Source organism: Aythya ferina (genome assembly GCF_964211825.1).
Source record: "Aythya ferina genome assembly, chromosome: 11".
Taxonomy (NCBI): Eukaryota; Metazoa; Chordata; class Aves; order Anseriformes; family Anatidae; genus Aythya; species Aythya ferina.
The window spans coordinates 22,073,668-22,082,804 of record NC_140307.1 but is presented as its reverse complement, the minus strand read 5'-3'; the positions used below and the strand labels follow the sequence as shown (position 1 = coordinate 22,082,804).

Here is a 9,137-nt window from a genome sequence, read left to right as displayed (position 1 = left end):
TGCTCAAAACCCTAACCCAACTACTTAGGATGCTTGAAAGCCGATCCCAAAAAATTAGGGCACACAAAAGCCTAACCCCCAAAATTAAGATGCTCAAAATCCAAACCCCCAAAATTAGGATACTCAAAACCCTGGCCCTGGAGAACCTAACCGGAAAAAAAAAAAAAAAAAAAAAAAAAAAAAAAAAAAGATCTTAAAACCCTAACCGTAAATAACTGACCAAAAATAAAACCTTAAGACTCTAACCCTAAAAAACATATCAACACTACAACCCAAAAAACTCTAATACCCTAACACGCTAACCCTGAAACCCTTAAAACCCTAACCCCCAAACCCTTAAAACCCTAACCGTTAAAACTCCAACCCTAAAAACCTTAAAATCCTAAACATAAACCCTGAAACCCCTTACCCTGAAACCCAACCCTAGTGCCCAATCCCTGAAACCTTAAAACCCTGAATCAATCTGTAGCAAATAGCATAGGCTGAGTCGAGGATCTCAGTACAGTAGCATTATTATTTGAGATTACAATGGCGGGTGTCCCACAAGCAGGAGGGTGCCTACTAATTCCATACACAGTTTATACACTTTTTTTTTCTGCCGAGGACCGGGACCCTCCCCTGTTTCCCCTTTAACTGTGCTATTCAAGGTTCATAATCTAGCTGGTGCTTCACAGAAAATACACAGCTGCTGGCCTGTTACAAGTCACATTTCTTTTGAGGTTTTTACTCTTTGAGGTGGTAATGTTTCTCACGCCGTGATTTCCACCTAATTGCTGTAAGGATTCTGGTTGTCTGCGTTTTACAAGGTTGTCTGTTATAATAAATAAAAGTCCCAAATAGGATTACAATCAAAGTTTACAATTCACTGAATGAATAGAGGTAAGCAAACAGTGCTGGGTACGCTGGGAGTCTCTGCTCCACCAAGACGCGCACCAGTTATACGCCAGTTACCTCCCTTAAGGGATATAGAGAAGCTCTCTCAGATACGTCAGTCCTACTTCTCGTGCATGCGGCCGGAGGTAGGTCTAATTCTGGTGCTGTTGGTGGTGGAAGCTGGGGCAACGGTGGTACTGGTGGCGATACCACAGCCACCGGAGGGGGAGCCGCCGGGGGTGGATTGTTAGGATATGGAGGTGGTAGCTTATCCAACGGCTCACATTTATCTTCTTTTTCATGTTCTTCTTGTTCTTCAAATTTCTTACCTGCTTTTAGTGTAAATATTGAGGCTGGAAAAGGACGTGAAGTCCTCCTGATCCATAATCCTGCATAATCACTTTCTTCCTGGCTAAAAGGTTCCTTTGAATTAACATGGATATTTAAGGCCTGGCAAATCCAGTCTTCGAAGGATCCAAAAACAGGCCAAAAGACATGTAGTCTTAAAGGCTCCTTTGGCCATTCTGTCACACAATACTGGACCATTTTTAATTTACTTTTTCCTTTTCTGGGGTCCCTATCATTCCAATTTCTAATCGTTATTCCTAATGGACTTTCTGGTGGTATGACTGGTAATTTGCTCCCTTTCTTCTGGTCTCTGGTCTTCGATTTTGTCTGACCCATCTAGGAATTTTACTATGGCAATTCCCACAGCCCTTGGTTACCTTAGTAAGAGTGTCTTGCAGGGGGTCGAGGACCTATCACACACCCACAAATCCTATAGGAATCCCTTCGGTCCTTCACCGGCCAAGTCCCTCGCGGGAGATTGGAACCGCGGTTAGAAGACCTCCACAATCGCTTCGGAACTAAGTTCCATCTCAGTCACACTCTTACACACACAGGCAACCGAACCCCACCCAACCGAACGGTATACGCTTTAAATGCTTACGACTCCGTCATCTTTGTTCGGATCTTCACACACACAATTACGGGCAAAATATAGTGCTGCAGCTGGCAAGGGAGCTGAAAAAAAGAATCAGAAACTTTGCTTACCTTTATTCAGGTTCAAGATGCCATTAGTTCCGACCTGACTCAAACAGCAGCCACCAAATGGTGGGGGTGCCTCTCCTAGATCAAACCAGAAATCAGGAACCAAAGCCCTCCCGGACGAGCCCCCACTTGTACACACACAAAAAGCCCTCCCGGACGAGCCCACACACACACAAAGATGGAAACTACAAAAAAGGCAAAACCCTGGATACAGGGCCCAAATTACAAATACGCAACCAAAATGCTACAGAAAAGCCCCAGATGCAGGCCCCAAATGCTACTGCTAGGCCTCAAAAGCTCAAGATGCATCCCAAAGCAAAAATGCAGACCCCAAACGTTACAGAAAAGCCCCCAAACCCAGGCTGCACAAGCCTACAAGCAGGCCCCAAACTGCCAACAGAAGCAGGCACCAACCACACCCAGATGCAGACCCCAACTGCCCACAAGCAGCTCCTACCCCACCACCCCCTCCCAAGAACTGGACTCCACCCAGACACTGGCCCAAGACCCGGACCCGACCCCCGCCAACCCCCCTACCCTCCCCCCGACACAGGTGTACAAGCAGCTCACAACCCGCCCCTTCAGAGACCGGTCCCACTCCCCCCACCCCCTCCAAGACATGGGATGCCGAGGTGTACAACCAACTCCCAACTCCCTTCCCCTCAAAGGGAGGCCCCAAAGACCCCCAAATGGAGGCTCCTAGAGTGAACAAACACCTCCCAACTCCCCCAGGAACAGGCCCCGCCCCCCCCCCCCCCCCAAACACAGGCCACAAAGGTGTATAAACAGCCCAGACCCCCCTCCAAGACCATGGCCCCTATAGTGTACAAGCAGCTCCCAACCACCCACAGATGCAGGCCCCAACCCTTCTCAAAAGGGAGGCACCTAGAATGCATGAGCAACTCCCAACCAGCCTAAACATAGGTCCAAAAGTGCACAAGCAGCTTCCAACCCCCCTCAAATACAGACCCCAAAAGTGTACAAGTAGCTCCCCCCCAGAGACAGGACCCAAAGGTGTACAACCAGTTCCCAACACCCCTGAGACACAGGCCCCAACCCGCCCCCAGACACAGCGACCCAAATTCTACAAGCAGCTCCCAACCCCTGCCAGGCAGGCCCCCTACCCTATACAAGCAGCTCCCAATCCTACCCCCCCGCCCCGAGGGAGGCCCCCAAGCCCCCCACAAACACAGGCCCCTACAGTGTACAGGCAGCTCCCAGCCACCCCCAGATGCTGGCCCCAAAGTTGTACAAACAGCTCCCAGCCACCCTGCAGAAACAGATTCCTACATTGTACAAGCAGTTCCCAGCCCGCTAGACACAGGCCCTGACCCCCCACAGATGCAGGCCCCAAAGGTGTACAAGCAGCTCCCACCCCTCCCCCAGACGCAGGTCCCAAGCCCCCCCCCCAAACACAGGCCCCTACAACCAGCACCCAACCCCCTACCCCCGATGCCAGGCCCAAAGGTGTAGAAGCAGCTCCAAACCTCCTCCCTCAACCCAGGCTCCAACAGTGTACAAGCAGCTCCCAACCAACCCTCCCCTTCCCCCCCGCCCCCCGACACAGGCTCCAAAGGAATACAAAGAGCTCCCACCCCTCCCCCAGATGCTGGTCTCAACCCCCCCCCCCCCCCAGAAGCAGGCCCCAAAGGTGTAGAGTCAGTTCCCAACCCCCTCAATGCCGGCCCCTAGGGTCTACAAGCAGCTCCCCCCTTGCCCCCAGATACCGGCCCCCAGACACAGACCCCAAAAGCCTAATCACAGGCCCTGAACTCTAGAGGCAGGCTCCAAAACCCAGGACAAAGCCCCAGTGGTTCGAGACAGGGCCCAAATCCCAGACACAGGCCCCAAACGCTAAACATATGCCAAAAAAAGTATTAGTGCTCGTGCCAAATGTTACAGACAGGCCCAAAAGCCCGAGATGCTCAAGGCTGAGACGTAACTTGGCTTTCTGAATTACTGGAAAGCAGCTTTCATTCTCAGATAATTGTGTGCAGGCTAGATAGGATGGGGCTTCAGGCACCTCTTCACCTGAGGAAACACACTGCCATCAGGCACCGCTGTGCCAGACAAGCTTGTTCTGCTAGAACACCCTACTCAGATGCACTGTGGCATTCAAGTGAACTGCTTTCATGTAAATATAACGACTGATGTTACAACCCACCTTGCCTGTGGCACCTGATGAACAGAAGAGTAAGCCACCGCAGCGCTTCAAAACCATCCCTGCACGTGCCGCTCCTTGTCGCTCTCTGGCCTTATCTCATATCCTTATGCACTTCTGTGGAGAGCCTGCCACGGTACCTGCAAAGCAAGACAGACACCTTTCATATTCACCTTGTGCTACTTGGTCTTTCTGCTCCAACCCAGCTCATGACCAGCCCCTCTTCTTACACAGCTCTTCAGAGTGCAGTTTGCTCCTTTGAGCCTGTGCGAGACACCTGTGAAAGAAAAAGAAACGCATAGGCCGATGCAGCATCCAAAGACACAGCACAACTAGGTAAGTTACTCTCATCTGCTCCCTTACCTCTGCCGCTTACCAGCCCCCGAGGCAGACGCTTCAATCTACCCTCTTCAAACAGCTCCAACACCTCTAAAAGACAAAGAGGGGATGCTTAGAGGAACAGTGAGACCTACAACACAACAACTGCTACATCTGTTCCTCACTCACCTTGCCAGAGGCAGCTCTGCGTGTGACGTCCCAGGTTGTACACTGCGTTACCTAACCCTTACCGTAACCCTTACCCTAACCCTTCTCACCCTTACCATTACCCAAATCCTTACCTTTACTTTTTCCTTACCCTTACTCTTTCCTTTAACCATAACCTTACCCTTACCCTATACCTTACTCCAACCCTTCCCCTTTCCTTCCCCTTCCTCTTACACTTAACCTAACCCTTACCCTTCCGCTTCCCCTAAACCATATCCTAACACTTTCCCATACCCTTACACTGACCCTAACCCTTACTATTACCCTTAAAATTACTCTTGCCCTAATCCTTGCTTGCACCCTTACACTTATCCTAACCCTTACCCTTACACTTATTCAAACCCTTACTCTAACCCTTACCCTGACCCGTACCCTTACCCTTACCCTTACCCTTAACCTAAGCCTAAACCTTAAACCTTACTGTAAACCTTACCCTTTCCGCTACACTTACCCTTAGCCTAAATCTAAACCTTACACTTACCCCTACTGTAACCCTCCCCGTTATCATTACCAATACCCTTACTCTTACCCTAACCGTTCTCCTTACACTTACTGTTACCTTTAACATTAACTTTACCCTAACACTTACAAATATCCTTATCCATACCTTACCCTTACCCTAATCCTTACCCTTACCCTTAACCTAACCCTAACCCTAAACCTTACCCCAGCCCTTACCCTGACCCTTACATTAACCCTAACCCTTACCCTAAAACTTACACTTACTCTTAACCTTAACCATACCCTTAACCATTACCCTAACACTTACCCTTACTTTTCCCTCACCCTAACCCTAAAATTAACCCTAACCATTACCCTAACACTTACCCTTACCCTAACCCTAACCGTAACCCTTACTCTAACCCTTACCCTGACCCGTACCCTTACACTTACCCTTACCCTAACCCTTACCCTTACCATAACCCATACCCTAACACGTACTTGTAGCCTTAACCTTATTGTTCCCCCTACCCTTACCTTTACTGTCTCTGTTACCCTTACACTTAACATAAACCTTACCCTTAACCTAACCCTTATCATAAGCCATACAACAACTCTTACATGTACACTTACGCTTGCACTTACCCTAGCAATTACTCGTACAATTACCCTTAACCTTACTATTAAGCTAACCCTAAACCTTACCCTAATCCTAACACTTACCCTTTGCCTAATTCTAAACCTTACCCTAACCCTCACCCTTACCAAAATCTAACCATTACCCTAACCCTCACCCTTACCCTTACCATTATACATACTTTTACCCTTAACCTAAACCTTACCCCAACCCTTACCTTGACCCTTACATTAACCCTAACCCTAACCCTAACCCTAACCCTAACCCTAACCCTAACCCTAACCCTAACCCTTACTCTAACCCTAACCCTTAACCTAAACCTTACACTTAATCTTAACTTTAACCTTACCCTTAAACTAATACATACCCTTACGTTTCCCGCACCATAACCCTAAAATTAACCGTAACCATTACCCTAACACTTATCCTTACCTAACCCTAACCCTAAACCTTACTCTAACTTTTACCCTGACCCGGACCCTTAGACTTCCCCTTCCCCTTCCCCTTACTCTTACCCTTACCCTTACTCTTCCCCTAGCCCTTACCCTTACACTTACGGTTACCATTAACCTTACCCTTACCCTAACACCCTTACTCTATCCCTTACACTTATCCTTATCCATACAACTTCCGCTTACCCTAACACTTAACCTTAACCTAACCCTAACCCTAAACCTTACCTGAACCCTTACCCTGACCCTTACATTAACCCTTACCCTAAAACTTACACTTAACCTTAACCTTACCCTTAACCTTAACCTAATACTTACCCTTACTTTTCCCTCACACTAACCCTAAAATTAACCCTAACCATTACCGCAACACTTACCCTTACCCTAACCCTTACTCTAACCCTTACCCTTACCATAACCCATACTCTAACACATACTTCTACCCGTACCCTTACCCTTACGGTAACCCTTACCCTTACTGTTACCGTTACCGTTACCCTTACCGTAACCCTTACCCTTACCCTTACCCTTACCCTTACCCTTACCCTTACCCTTACCCTTACCCTTACCTTTACCCTTACCCTTACCCTTACCCTTACCCTTACCCTTACCCTTACCCTTACCCTATCCCTATCACTTACCCTTAACCTAACCCTAAACCTTACCCTTACCCTAACACTTACCCTTACCGTAAACCTTGACCTTTCTGCTACACGTACCCTTAGCCTAAATCTAAACCTTACACTTACCCTTAGCCTAACCCTCACCCTTACCATTACCCATACCCTTATTCTTACCCTTACCCTAACCCTTACCCTTAACCTAAACCTAAACCTTAAACCTTAATGTAAACCTTACCCTTTCTGCTACACTTACCCTTAGCCTAAATCTAAACCTTACACTTACCCCTACTGTAACCCTCACCCTTATCATTACCAATACCCTTACTCTTACCCTAACCGTTCTCCTTACACTTACTGTTACCTTTAACATTAACTTTACCCTAACACTTACAAATATCCTTATCCATACCCTTACCCTTACTGTAACTGTTACCCTGACCCGGACCCTTAGACTTCCCCTTCCCCTTCCCCTTACTCTTACCCTTAACCTAACCCTTACCCTTACACTTACGGTTACCATTAACTTACCCTTACCCTAACACCCTTACCCTATCCCTTACACTTATCCTTATCCATACAACTTACGCTTACCCTAATAATTAACCTTAACCTAACCCTAACCCTAAACCTTACCTGAACCCTTACCCTGACCCTTACATTAACCCTTACCCTAAAACTTACCCTTAACCTTAACCTAATACTTACCCTTACTTTTCCCTCACACTAACCCTAAAATTAGCCCTAACCATTACCGCAACACTTACCCTTACCCTAACCCTTACTCTAACCCTTACCCTTACTGTTACCGTTACCCTTACTGTTACCGTTACCCTTACCCTTACCCTTACACTTACCCTTACCCTTACCCTTACCCTTACCCTTACCCTTACCCTTACCCTTACCCTATCCCTATCACTTACCCTTCACCTAACCCTAAACCTTACCCTTACCCTAACACTTACCCTTACCGTAAACCTTGACCTTTCTGCTACACTTACCCTTAGCCTAAATCTAAACCTTACACTTACCCTTAGCCTAACCCTCACCCTTACCATTACCCATACCCTTATTCTTACCCTTACCCTAACCCTTACCCTTAACCTAAACCTAAACCTTAAACCTTAATGTAAACCTTACCCTTTCTGCTACACTTACCCTTAGCCTAAATCTAAACCTTACACTTACCCCTACTGTAACCCTCACCCTTATCATTACCAATACCCTTACTCTTACCCTAACCGTTCTCCTTACACTTACTGTTACCTTTAACATTAACTTTACCCTAACACTTACAAATATCCTTATCCATACCCTTACCCTTACTGTAACTGTTACCCTGACCCGGACCCTTAGACTTCCCCTTCCCCTTCCCCTTACTCTTACCCTTAACCTAACCCTTACCCTTACACTTACGGTTACCATTAACCTTACCCTTACCCTAACACCCTTACCCTATCCCTTACACTTATCCTTATCCATACAACTTACGCTTACCCTAATAATTAACCTTAACCTAACCCTAACCCTAAACCTTACCTGAACCCTTACCCTGACCCTTACATTAACCCTTACCCTAAAACTTACCCTTAACCTTAACCTAATACTTACCCTTACTTTTCCCTCACACTAACCCTAAAATTAGCCCTAACCATTACCGCAACACTTACCCTTACCCTAACCCTTACTCTAACCCTTACCCTTACCATAACCCATACTCTAACACATACTTCTACCCGTACCCGTACCCTTACCGTAACCCTTACCCTTACTGTTACCGTTACCCTTACTGTTACCGTTACCCTTACCCTTACCCTTACCCTTACCCTTACCCTATCCCTATCACTTACCCTTCACCTAACCCTAAATCTTACCCTTATCCTAACACTTACCCTTACCGTAAACCTTGACCTTTTGGCTACACTTACCCTTAGCCTAAATCTAAACCTTACACTTACCCTTAGCCTAACCCTCGCCCTTACCATTACCCATACCCTTATTCTTACCCTTATCCTAACCCTTACCTTTACACTTACAGTTACTATTAACCTTACCCTTACCCTAACACTTATCCTTAACCTAACCCTTACCCTAAACCTTACCCCAACCCTTACCCTGACACTTACATTAACCCTAACCCTTACCCTTAACCTTACACTTACTCTTAACCTTAACCTTACCATTAACATTAACCTAATACTTACGCATACGTTTTCCTGACTTTAACCCTAAAACTAACCCTAACCATTACCCTAACTCTTAAGGTTACCCTAACCCTAACCCTAACCCTAACCCTTACCCTGACCCGTACCCTTACACTTACCCTTACCCTTATACTTACCCTAATTCTTACCCAT

At 46.9% G+C, this 9,137-nt stretch overlaps 1 long non-coding RNA gene across 1 annotated transcript; it reads right to left on the bottom strand.

The window, feature by feature from the left end:
- Positions 1-494: 494 nt before the first annotated feature.
- Positions 495-4,224, bottom strand: LOC311442452. Its single transcript, XR_014696655.1, has 2 exons — positions 4,088-4,224; positions 495-1,896 (listed from the first exon to the last, which is right to left on the bottom strand). It is a non-coding gene; the product is annotated as an uncharacterized lncRNA (long non-coding RNA).
- Positions 4,225-9,137: the final 4,913 nt, after the last annotated feature.